Genomic DNA, 12,357 nt, shown 5'->3' with positions numbered 1-12,357 from the left:
TTATTTCGTCGGTTATCTTTTTTAAACAATTTTTTTTTTTAGCTCTCTTAAAATAAGCGTTTCTTGAGTTGTGACACTCTTCCAATTGATAGCGAAATTCTCGTCTGCTTAATCGGCAACGCTCGGTTATATCCGACTGCTGACGTCATGCGCCGGACAAAGCCGGGCAAATGCTGAGTTACGTCTGGTTCGTTGAATGCACAAGTACCTAGCCAGTTTGATAGACACTTAGAAAATCGATTTTATTAAAAAAAAACAAAAAAAAAACAAACAAAAAAAACATTAAACAAGTAAAAATATTTTTTTAAAATATTATGGGGGGGGGGCTATAGTCTATTTAAAAAAAAAACAATATCTCGTTCAAGAACGATCATAAACTGTGTTTTCAATCGATAATTATTCAATAAGGCACCAGTTTTCCTAAATTCTTATTTTGGACCTTCACCTAAATAGCGATTTAATGAAACAAAATTTAATGGTCTTGTATCTTTTTTTAATAATTTGTTTTAAAATAAGGAAAAAAAATCTTTGATACCGCTATTGTAAGAATCATGCTGAAAGCCATTTTTTTTTTCTTGGCCTTCGGGACAAGATCACACTGTAGTATCTGTTCTTCATATACGCTTCAATTTCTTGTTCTCTGTCAGTGGCGGAGAAATCCTTCATGACTGAGACAATTTTTATTTTTGTTCCTTTTCTCCATGTTAAAAAAACACCCCGGTGTCTAACTCTGTCCCGTGGAGAGGCTTTGTAAATAGGAACAATGTAATAAAAATAATGGAAAAATTCTTTAGGTAAATAAAATATACTGAAAATCTTTAAATAGGAAATAAATATTTGGGTTTGTATTACTGTACACATAGATTCGAAAAAGTTGTCAAAAAACAAATATATAACAAATAAATGTTATCAAAGGCAAGATAAGTTAATTTTCTACCAAACTGGATATATTTTTTAGTGTTTTTATTCAATGTAACATGTTTATTCAGCTCGAAAAACATACAGTGGTTACCGATGTATTCTAAAATTACAGATTGCGTCTCACACCCTCTTTAAAACCGTAAGTTTGGAAAAAGGTGTTATAAATAAAAAACTATACAAAATACTATTAAAAACCCGCCGAATATATGCCAACCTATGTCACAGTAACATGTATTGAGCGAGTTTTTAACAGTATTTTATCCGTTTTTTTTATTTATAACATCTTTTCCCACACTTACCGTGTTAAAGAGAGAATCAGACTCCATCTTGAATGTTCCAATACATCGGTAAACACTGTGACTTTACAGTTTTAGTGTTCTTAACATGTACATTTATTGAGACTTCCGGTTTTTCAATAACTAAAAGACGAATGAATAGACCGTGTTTATAATTTATTTATACAAAGATCATTGGTAACATGTTTCCGCAGTGACTCTTTTTAAAGACATCGCATCATCAAGTTGTTTTGGAAATAGAGCTTGAATCTGGTCTCAAGTAACACCATGGCTTGATGACACGATGTATCTGACTAAGCCATTGAAGAAACATCTGTAGCACATAATATTTTTCAAATATATATATATATATATATATATATATATATATATATATATATATACTATATATATATATATATATATATATATATATATATATATATACTATATATATATATAATATATATATATACTATATATATATATAATATATATATATAATATATATATATAATATATATATATATATATATATATATATATATATATATATATATATATATATATATATTTGCTAATTCCTACCCTCTGAAGAGAAGGAGAATATTTCTTCGAAACTCCGCGGATTAAGAACTATCAATTAATCTAGTGTTTCCTTTTCAGATTAAATATGTTTTAACTCATTTCGAAGTGATATATATATATATATATATATATATATATATATATATATATATATACATATATATGTGGGTGTATATATGTATATGTATATATATATGTGTATATATATACATATAAATATACATATATTTATATATGCATATATATATGTATATTCATATATATATATTAATATATATATTCATATATATTCATATATATATTCATATATATATACGTATATATATATTCATATGAATACATATATATATTCATATATGTATATATAGATTCATATATATATTCATATATATATATATTTTCATATATATATTCATATAGATTTATATATATAGATTTGTATATATATATTCATATACATATATTCATATACATATATTCATATATATATATTCATATATATATATTCATATATATATATGAATATATATATTCATATATATATTCATATATATATATTCATATATATATTCATATATATATATTCATGTATATATTTATATATATATTCATGTATATATATTCATATATATATTCATATATATATATATATTTTCATATATATTATCATATATATATATTCATATATATATATATATATTCATATATATATATTTTCATATATATATATTCATATGTATATATATATATATTCATATGTATATATATATTCATATATATATATCCATATATATATTCATATATATATTCATATATATATATATATATATATATATATATATATATATATATATATATATTCATATTAGTCTACGCGCGAAACCGCAGGACACAAATTGTGTTAAATAATAATAATAATAATAATAATAATAATAATAATAATAATAATAATAATAATAATAATGATAATACTAACAGAATAACAATAACAAAGTCTTTCGTTAGTGAGGACTACTGTTGAGTGTAACCAGTTATACATTCCTTTTGAAATTTTCATCACTATTTTTCTCGTTATCTACTGATTATTTTGAATGAAACCTATGAAATATGTTCCTTGTAAAATTGTATAGATTTTCTATTATGAAAGAGGTTTAAAAAAATTTAATCTAAAAATTTATTTTAAATTTTCGTTAAAAAAAGTAAGATTTTCTCATTATTCAGATATGTATGACAAAAAGGGAGTTGCAAAAAAAGTTGTGGTATGAGGAGAATTACGAACTGGACCAGAGAGAATATTCAGACTGTAATAATACAAAGAGGAGGTTGAAAAAATGAGATGTGGTGTGAGGAGAAATACAATCTGAAATAGAGAGGCGGAGAGTTTTTATAAATACATACAAAATCACATTCATCTTTTTTTAAAATCCAAATTAATAAATTAAATAAAGTATAATCTTAAAAATATACGATACAAGTTAGAAAAGCATTTCATCCAAGGCATGAAAATTGTTAAAAAAAAATGTTTATACTATAGGCTTTAAAAATAAAGGTACAAGATTCAATTTGAAATTTATTTATCTTCAAAGTGTACTTTTATACATTTTAGAAAGTAAAGTATTAGATTTTTATACAATTTACATGCCTTGGATGAAATGCTTTTCTAACTTGTATATATATTCACACACACAGACACAGACACACACACACACACACACACACACACACCCATATATATATTCATTCATATATTCATATATATATTCATATATATATTCATATATATATTCATATATATATTCATATATATATATTCATATGTATATTCATATATATATATGAATATATATATATTCATATGTATATATAATCATATATATATGTATTCATATATATATATATATATATTTATATTCATATATATATTCATATATATGTATTCATATTTATATTCATATATATATATATGTTCATATATATATATAAATATTCATATATATATATATATTCATATATATATTCATATATATACATATATATATATATTCATATATATCCATATATATATGTATATCAATATATATATATACATATTCACATATGTATATATATATATATATATATATATATATATATAAATATCGTTGGGTTATAATATTTATGATTAATTCTCATGATAAATTATCAGATGTATAAAATTCTTAACTAGATCTAGTGCAGAAGTCATACAGGTAAAATAAATCCTTAGAATCCAACGTATTTTTTTTACCAATTTTTACACCGTCCTGTAAAGATAGATATTTTCGTTTTTATCTTATATCTGCTCAGCTGTATTCCCGCATTACACCCCCCTAGATTAGATTATAACTAGCAGGATACCCGGCAATGTCCCGTCGTAACACAAGCTTAAATATATTTTAATTAATGATGATTTCGTATTTATTGTTATAAAATAGTTGATCCAATATATATTAATGATTTTAAAACGTTAAACAACAAAAAAATGAATTTTGCACCACCACCACCGAAAATCCAGATCCCAACGTTCAATTATGATTAATTCTTTGTTTTTCGATTGGGACTAAGGTATGAAGACAGGTTGGTGTTTAGTCTAAGCATAAAAAACATCAACCTATAGCTACTATGTAGTGCATGCATGTCCATTATGTAGTGTTGGACATTCACCTGCAAATTTTCATTAGTTTTTTTTTATTTCAAAATTTTGTACCAATTTCCCCGGGCTAAAACCCAAATGTATGTTTCGCATGGGCTCAAATATATGAAGTTTTGTGTCTGCAAACTAAAAACTCTAGGGGGTGTTTGGTAGGCATTTTTTTTCAAAACAAAAATATATACGAATACATGAATATGTATGGAAATATATTTTTGTTAACTATAAACTTTTTACGCAAATATAACAAAAGTATAAACAATGTAGAATTTTAGCATTAATATAATTATCTGTCAGAGAAAACTAAAGATGACCATCTCGAAAGAAAACTGAAAAAAAAACTAATAAAAAATTAATTAAAATGGATGTTTAAAAAATATGCAACTTAGCTAGATCTTTAGCCAGTGAATGCAATTTAAGACGCATATATCAGAAAATTGAATTAGCTTTTTAAATAAATAGAAAGAACAGGTTTTTTACATAAATACGAGGGGCGTGCAATAAGTAATGCCCCTGACCAACTTCCAGGTGTCTTATCTAGCTGAAATTTGGCATGTGAAATGATTTATATCTATACGGGGTATGTGGCAAAGTACAGCTGTGAACTAATTGTGGTTTCTGTTTATAGGTGTTTGAACTGAGTCAGGTGTGAAATGGAGCCTGTTTAATGTCGAGCATTGATCCGGTTTTTGTATTTGAAAGGACGCACACCACAGGAGACTTTTGATGAAATGAAAGAAACTTATGGTGATAATGCCCCATCATATGACCTTGTAAAACGCTGGTATCGTGAATTCAAACATGGTCGGAAGTCTGTACAAACAGCTCCCAGACCTGGTCGCCATCCTTCTGCCATTGATGAGGCATCTGTCCGTCAAGTTGAGGCTGCCGTTTTGGAAGATCGGCTCATTACTATTTTCCAAATAGCCCAAGATGTCAAGATTAATACAAGTATTTATTTTTACTTCAATATATATATATATATATATGTATATATATATATATATATATATATATATATATATATATATATATATATATATATATGTCAGGTCATGTCATGTGCTACTGGTGCCATGTAACCGAGTACTACCTGCCTCATGGTCGGGTCACCGGCGACTAAACTGGTTCCCCCACCAGACTTGTTTGGTGAGGACGGCGGCTAGTCTCCCTGAAGGATTAAAAACAAGACCTTCCAAAGGGCGAATGAACTCTTTTTCTGGGTCAACGGCCAAATAGCACCGTGTATATTGGTGTGTGTATATGTGTATTTGGGTGGAGAGATCTCCCGTAAGCCGTGGTGAAGGCAACCTTTCTAGGAGAAGCAAATCTCTGATTTAAAAAAAACATAAAGCGGAAGACCATTACCCGCATTAAGCTGGTCTGCAGTTTAATTTGTTGCTGGCTATCTTGCTCTTGCTTGTTGCTGGATCTCAACATTTCGAACCGAGAGAGAGACTTAGATGTCATACAAAGCTAAGACTCTGTAATATCATATTTGTATAGATACCTCCTCAGGCATTTGGGCTCATGGATTCTAAATGTCTTAGGGAGTGGCACCCGTCTGACAAGACGTTGCAATCATCATATATATATATATATATATATATATATATATATATATATATATATATATATATATTGAAGTAAAAATAAATACATCAGCTGAAAATCATGTTTCTAAATAAAATCATTTAAACATTTCTATTCAATTAACAATAAATCACAGGAAGGTAATTACTAATATATCTTATCTTTAATGTAATATGCAAATGAAGTTACTTATTGAATGTGAATTTTCTTTTGAATAAATAGTATATATAGAAATAAGGCTGGAAACTGCGTGTAAATGTCTGTTTTTGAATGAAAATTAATTTGTATAACCGTATCCCAGGGCTTCCCACACGCGATCTCCCCAATGAATATATACTACCTGTGATTATCTGCGGCAGTGAAACATAGACCTCAACAACTCGCAGTGGCACAAAGAAAGATAGAGGGGATAATGTTAAGCATCATTCTACAAGGCAGAAAGAAAAACATCTGGATCCGCCAATACTTAAGAGTTATTTACATCACTACTTCTATCTAAAACATCCAAACACAGATGGGCAAGGCACGTAGCCAGACACCAGGACATCAGATGCTCCATTAGGGCATCTCGTGAACATAACAGGCTTAAGGGAATACCAGGCACTAGATGGGGGACGACCTGATACAACACATGTATCCTATATGGCAGCGGATTGCGTGGGACAGAGGTAGATGGCTAAAGTTCAGGAATGGGTTGCTCATTGAGTAATGGACCCTTATTGATTGGCTGATATTGATTGATTGATTGCTGTTGATTGATTGGTGCCTTTTTTACATATTGATCAATTTGTAAACAGACATACAAGCATAAAGGAGTACAACTGTATTATAATATATATTCACGACTTTATCAAGACGCAGATTAAGAGGATCAGAGATCGGCTGAAATGCTGTGAGAATAGCATCATCAGATCAGAAAAGTAATCAAATGAATAGAAAAATAAACAAACCTTATCTCATACTTGCCTTTGCTGTTCATTTTTGATTTCTTCGTTTTATTCTTTTTCATTTTTCTCTTTCGAAGTTTTATATTTCTTCGTTTTATTGTTCTTCATGTTTCCCTTTCATACTTCTGATTTTTCTATCGTTATTTGTTTACTTTCTTACTGTTTATTTATATTTTTATTTCCTTTTTTTCTGTTTCTTTCCTCATTCAATGTTTCCGTAATTTAATTAAATTCCTCGTCCACCCTCTCACGTTTCCCTGAGCTGCCCGCACGCAATCTCCCAAACGCGCAATTTGTTCTTGCTTTTCATCCAACGCCTTCCCCCTCGTTTGGAAAAACGTTTCCACATCTCTCTGTCTCTGTCTCTGTCTCTGTCTCTGTCTGTCTCTCTCTCTCTCTTTCTTTCCTGCTCCAGATGATGATGTGGAGAGATCTGGATTCTTGCTTTCGTTCGGTGCAAATCTTTATAACATTAACACCTCTCAGTTTTTAACTTCCCACACACACTTTGCATACACAAATTTCAATCCAATTTGAACACCTTCCCACCATCTTTCTTCATTAAATCTCAAAACGTGTCTGACTTTGACGTAATGAGAGTTCACACCCCTATACTTGATATATCATTCATACCACTATACGGTTTAGGTAGAAACATATTTAGTGCATAATTGACGCACTAAATTTTTCTATATTGTGAATTATAAAGTATAAATATACATACTTACGTTATACATCGATGTAGCAGATAGGGAAAAATACTATAGTTTTAATAATATATTACAACTAAAAATTGCGCAATTTAGTAATAGCAGTAATAAATAACCTTCCTATTATGCACATAACGCCATAAAGAAACTTGTACTCGTGTATAATAAGAACATGTCACAAGCATACAGAATGAACAGAATGAACTCATCAATTAAATTTGATATCATCTATAAAAGCAGAAATAAATTGTCTACTGGATAAATGTCGACAGAGTTTACGTAAAACCATTCCAATAACATGCATCTATGTAACTTGTTTACTTAACCCCACAAACTAAACGGGTCATTTTTACCTAATTAATATAAAAGTCTATTTATTTCAGTATATGCTATATATATATATATATATATATATATATATATATATATATATATATATATATATGGATATATATATATGTATATATATATGTATATATTAAATTTATTTATACAAACATTAATGGATACATATGTGCATACATGTTTCTGTAATAACCCGTGTTGGGGGACTACGTCTTCAGGCTAAGAATTACCGTCGAAATCCCTTGGCCTGAAGACGTAGTCCCCCAACGCGGGTGATTACAGAAACATGTATGCACGTATGTAGCTATTAATGTTTGTATAAATAAATTTAATATACCTGCGCTGTTCACGCATTGAGCACTCTTTGGTAGACACATGTTGTTTCATTGGATGTACTTCTAGGAAACTAAACTCTACTGGCTATATATATATATATATATATATATATATATATATATATATATATATATATATAAATAAAGATGTTCACGTTTTCCTTAATTTGTCCCCACGACGAATGGTTGTCGTCACAAACGTGTGACCTCGTAATATGTTACTAAACTAACAAGCAAAGCAGCAGCATGAGAACAATTTAAGGCTATGTAGAATGTATTTAACTTTTTTTCTCTATTTGTTACCTTTCTAACTAGATGATACCGGTAAACGCTTCCTTACTTACGACTAAGCATGATAAAATCGCCTCACACATAAACTACGGCTTAGATAATCAAATACATAGAATAAAGTATAAATGGGTAATGGGTATAATATGAGGGGAACACTGAAGTTACTTATTGTTAAAGAATGTAAGAGATGAATAAAAAGGAAAAGAGAATAATGGAGAAATAAGGATTAATAGAACATGAAAAGGAGGAGAGATAGTAATCAGAAATCATACATTAGTATATATATATATATATATATATATATATATATATATATATATATATATACATACACGCACACACACAATCAAATATAAATATATATATGGCTTCCATCAGTCTTGACAGACTATGGATACACACTGTAAGGGTGCCTACACGTGAAATCTTTGTAGCAAGTGTTGCGCAATCTTCAACCACGCAATATCGGAGTGGAAATGGTGTAATACCAGTGGGAAGTGGAGGTTCAGGACGACTATAAACAATGCCGAGATAAGCGAAAAGCACCTACAACGCCTTGGATTCCTAAATTATCACTCATCTCGTACTAGCCAGGCTAAAAGTTGTTTAACTACGGTAATCTGACGAGAACCGCTGCGTCAACGTGATTATGCTATATATATATATATATATATATATATATATATATATATATATATATATATTCCCAGATTATGTTGTATATGTACATATATATATATATGTATATATATATATATATATATATATATATATATATAACTTCATTAAATGACATTAATTAAAAGACGACGTTATGATATAAAGGCTAAATTTTCAGTATTTACTTCACAAAGTGCGAAATAAATAGGTAGAGCTAGGTAGTAAGTTGTACAAATATATACGGCAATTAAGTTACACACTGACGAATTTTCACTAGAATGAAACGCGGACTATTCTGTGTAGCTTAATTGCCATATATATGTTCATAACTTACTACATATATATATATATATATATATGTAGTAAGTTATGAACATATATATGGCAATTAAGCTACACAGAATATTCCGCGTTTCATTCTAATGAAACGCGGACTATTCTGTGTAGCTTAATTGCCATATATATGTTCATAACTTACTACATATATATATATATATATATGTAGTAAGTTTAGAACATATATATGGCAATTAAGCTACACAGAATATTCCGCGTTTCATTCTAGTGAAAATTCGTCAGTGTGTAACTTAATTGAACATGAAAGGTTGCCTTAGTTCAGCCTGTATGTGGAGCGTAGTCAGTCCTGAAGCCAAATCTATTTAATGGAAGTTTGCTCTTAAACAATTTCTCATATTTAATTATCGATATATATATATATATATATATATATATATATATATATATATATATGTGTGTGTGTGGGTGTGTGTGTTTGTGTGTGTGCGTGTTAATTTATGTATACATACACCCATATATGTGTATATGTGTGTATTTGTATGTGTATATGTATGCAAAGATATACCCAAACATGTGCACGCACACACACACACATATATATATATATTCATATATATATATATATATATATATATATATATATATATATATATATGAATATATATATATATGTGTGTGTGTGTGTGTGCATACATATACACATATAAATATACACATATACACATATATGGGTGTATGTATACATAAATTAACACGCACACACACACAAACACACACACACACATATATATATATATATATATATATATATATATATATATATATATATCGATAATTAAATATGAGAAATTGTTTAAGAGCAAACTTCCATTAAATAGATTTGGCTTCAGGACTGACTACGCTAGTTCCACATACAGGCTGAACTAAGGCAACCTTACATGTTCAAAGAAGTTCCAAAAGTACACGGTCTGGCGTTCACTTCCAACAGTCGCTCTGGGCAAATGCACAATTTTGTTTACTCCCGGTAATTAGAAATGACCTACATTTAAAGTTTTCATCAAGATTTTAACTGCATTTTGAAATTGTTGAGATAATAATATATTTATATCATAATATATTAATGTAATTGCATAACATTATTTTACATATTTATTTGTGAGTGTGTGCAATCAAATTCATACTATTGCTGATTCGAAAAATAAATGACCTACAAATATGTTAAATTCGATTTTCTTGTTATGTTTCTATTACGTTCAGAAAGCTATTATCTATATCACACAAGATTGCATTTCATTATTTAACTGCTGTTTAATTTCGGCATTACATGAAACAGAAATTTGTAAAATGCCATAAATTTTAAACTCAGTAAAAAACTGAATCGATCGTTCGATGAATGATGTACAATATTTATCGGGTTGGTATTATGCTTAGCTTATTTGCATATTTTAAAGCATTCATTTTTATTAATTCCCTATTAGTTTTTTTCGGTTTTCATATGGTATGATCATCTTTAGTTTAATATTACGTGTAATTAGATTCATGCAGATATTATGTATTATTTATACATGTGCAATATTTGTAGTAAACTTTTATTCTAAATTTAAACCTTTTTATATAAATATATTTATATATGTCTAAATATATTTGGTTAAAAAATTAACTACCAAACTCCTCTTTCAATCTTTTGTCTAAGGACAGGAGACTTAATATATAGGGTATTCTAACCCATTTGAAACTTTATTTTCCACGGTTAGACTTTTCTTGAATGTTTATGCATACTCGGAAGAAAAGGCATCCGACTTTTTCTTAATTTTTTCAAAGTTTTTTTCAGGTTAGGATTGTACCATTGCGTTCCTTGTCATTATCCTTTGCCTAATGTAATGCTATGCGTTGTTGAAAGGATTGAGATCTGGAGATTACAATACAATCCAAACACAGAATATTATGCTTTTTAATAAACCTCGTGACATTGCCAGTGGTGTGAATAGGAGCATTACTCTGCATGAGGATGTGATTATCATTCAAATTTCCGCCAATTTGTGTAGAAAATGCTAAGTCAATATGTTACTGCACTTGGTCGAATTTATTCGACCTTGCTAGCGAACTATAGGTCCTTGACAATTGGCAATAATAACGCATAACACTAAAACTCTATCTCCACCATCTTGTGCGTTGAAACTGTGCACCTAGGATTAAATTACTCGCCCTTCCTTCGACTGACGCACTGCCTAGCCTATTGAACTTACGTTCGTTGGTAACGATCGCTTTTAACCAATATGAAGCGCCATTGAATCCAACGAAGTCCAAACGTCGCTTTCTGTTCTTAACTTTACCTCGCGCCTTGAACACAGCCTTGCAAATTAAATTTCTTCAATTTTTTCTTCCTATAGAAAGAGATCAATTTTTAACAAGATTACACTATTGTTGGATTTGGGGAGCCGGTTCAAATATGTTTCTGAGGCTGCGAAACTTGATAGAATTGTCTGCCATGTAAGAAGTATCTCTAGGACGACCAAATTTAGGGGCATCACGAACACTCTTTTGGTGCATTGGTACAGAAATTTGTACAATTTTCGTATAACATTTACATCTGCGGCCGATTTCCCGATTGGATAAACCAGAAAAGTGGGGATTAATGAGCTCCTACAAACCACTAAGAGAAAGTCGAGATATATGGACTAAATGTTACTTTGTGTAACCCTAGAACTACAATACTTCGCATTAGAG

Source organism: Euprymna scolopes, chromosome 19 (genome assembly GCF_053919585.1).
Source record: "Euprymna scolopes isolate OS-2025 chromosome 19, ASM5391958v1, whole genome shotgun sequence".
NCBI classification, from domain to species: Eukaryota; Metazoa; Mollusca; class Cephalopoda; order Sepiida; family Sepiolidae; genus Euprymna; species Euprymna scolopes.
This window is presented reverse-complemented; position numbering follows the sequence as displayed.